Below are 2,321 nucleotides of genomic sequence, written 5' to 3' on the forward strand. Positions count from 1 at the left end.
AATGTAGGAAGGCACTGGAAAAAATATAAAAATTTAGGAAGGATATTCATTTTGATAACATTCACCCTTCCTATCAAAGATAAAGGGAGACATTTCCAGGACACGAAGAGAGACTTGACTTGGTTATGGAGAGGACTAATGTTAGCACTGAACAGGTCAGAGTATTTACAGGTCACCTGAATCCCCAGGTACTTAAAACGATTTCTGACAACCTTGAACTGAAAGTCTGAATATGACATTTGAAGGGAAGATGAGTTCAATGGGAACAATTCACTTTTACAGAAATTTAGTTTGTATCCTGAGAAACTACTAAAAGTATCTAAAATAGAAAGAATTTGAGGAATTGAAGTAAGAGGGTTAGATAAAAAAAGAAGAAGGTCATCTGCATATAAAGAAACCTTATGCACTGTACCTGCATGGGTGATACCACAAACCTGTGCACTGGAACATAGGGCAATTGCGAGAGGTTCAATAGCTATAGCAAATAACAATAGGGAAAGGGGACAACCCTGTCTTGTGCCCCGATGTAGTTTGAAATACTCTGAAAAGAGTTATTAGTGCGTACAGAAGCTTTAGGGGCCGCATATAAAATTTTAATCCAAGATATAAATATGGGGCCAAATCCAAATTTTCCTAAGACCTGTAAGAGATAGTTCCATTCAACACGATCAAACGTCTTTTCTGCGTCAAGTGATAGTATCACCTCTGGATCATCTGAATGGGAAGAATACAATATATTAAAAAGGTGTCTGATGTTAGAAAAAGAATATCTATCCCAAATAAAGCCAGTTTGATCAGGTGAAATTATTTGACTCACAGAATTTTCTAAACGGATAGATAAAAGTTTGGCTAAGATGTTATAGTCACAATTTAGTAGAGAGATAGGACGATATGAACCACATGCTAATGGATTCTTTTCTTTCTTTAGGAGCAGCGAAATCATCGCTTGATAGAGGCTTGCAGGCAAACAACCATTTTGAAGACTTTCTGAAAAAAACTAAAGTAAAATTGGGCTTAGCAAATTAGAAAAGACTTTGTACATTTCAGACGGAATAAGGTGTTATTTTTTTATTTAGTTTTTTTTTCTTCTGTTAAAAGCTGTTAAATTATTAAGCAGTGTCTCATGTAGGTTTTCTTTCCTTGTATTTTATGTGGTGACCACTGGGAGGTGCTCTGGGAATATATTTTTCTTTCTTGGTTTTCTTCCCTGACGAGAAGTATGTTGCAAAACGAAAGTAAAAGTTTCACGCAAGTTTGTTGCGTTCTAACAGGAAAGAGTTGAGGCCTTTTACTTAGTATTTTAATTAGTGATGCACCGATCATAGCTGATTCAGAATTCAGATTTTCTTTCTTTTCTTTCTTTCTTTTTTTTTTTTAACTAGCAAATTGGATTCTGATACTGATATTTAAGCAAATTTATTTATTGGCTATTTGCTTTATAACAAACAAACTGGCTTTAAACAAAAATATCTAGCCATTTGAAATTAGAGGCAACCACTGCATTTTAATCATGATCTGCACGGGCAGTTGTTTTTGATTGGATTTAGATTAATTTCAGGATTTAAAACTAAAACAGAATGGTCTGACTTTAGGTGTTATTTATTTATTTGCTACATAAAACATCTGCACGAAACACAAACAGCAGGTCTGAATGAGACGCACTCTCTGACAGCAGGTGGCGCCTATGAACAGGGTTGCCAGGTTTTCATAATAAAACTAGTCCAATCGCGTTTCGAGGAGGGTTCCCCTGTAAAAATCACATTCCGGGGGTAAAATACACGTTTTTCGGCGGGGATCTTCAAGTAAAATTCACATTCCAGGGACTAAATATCACGTTATTGGGGTCGCTTCAACCCGCGGACATGAACAACAACCCGCGGCAACAGTGTTAAGTAGCACAATTCCGAGGGAAAACCGCAGACTTGGCAACACTGCTTATGAACGAACCGACCGCACTATAGCGTTTCCTTGTTTACCGCTGTAAACAAAGCAGAGCTGCGCTTTATACGGAGAATAAAATGCCATTGCCATCGAAACTTTTCTCAAGACAGTTCCCTTCAGTGACACATTAATATAACCCCATAAATGTAATGCATTTTTGTACTTATTTTACTGGTATTTTCGGGATCTACTGGGACAGTGATCAAGATCTACCAGTCGATCGCGATCGAGGGGTTGGCAACCACTGTTTTAGAGCATAAAAAAATGTAAATATTTCGTTCATAAGTTATGCTATGTCCTCGGTAATGAACATGCATAGGCAAAAACAATAGATTTTTTAAATCACCAATACATTTTTAGTTTTCAGGATTTTTTTTTTT

Source organism: Sinocyclocheilus anshuiensis, unplaced genomic scaffold, assembly GCF_001515605.1.
Source record: "Sinocyclocheilus anshuiensis isolate Anshui unplaced genomic scaffold, SAMN03320099.WGS_v1.1 scaffold1942, whole genome shotgun sequence".
NCBI lineage: Eukaryota > Metazoa > Chordata > Actinopteri > Cypriniformes > Cyprinidae > Sinocyclocheilus > Sinocyclocheilus anshuiensis.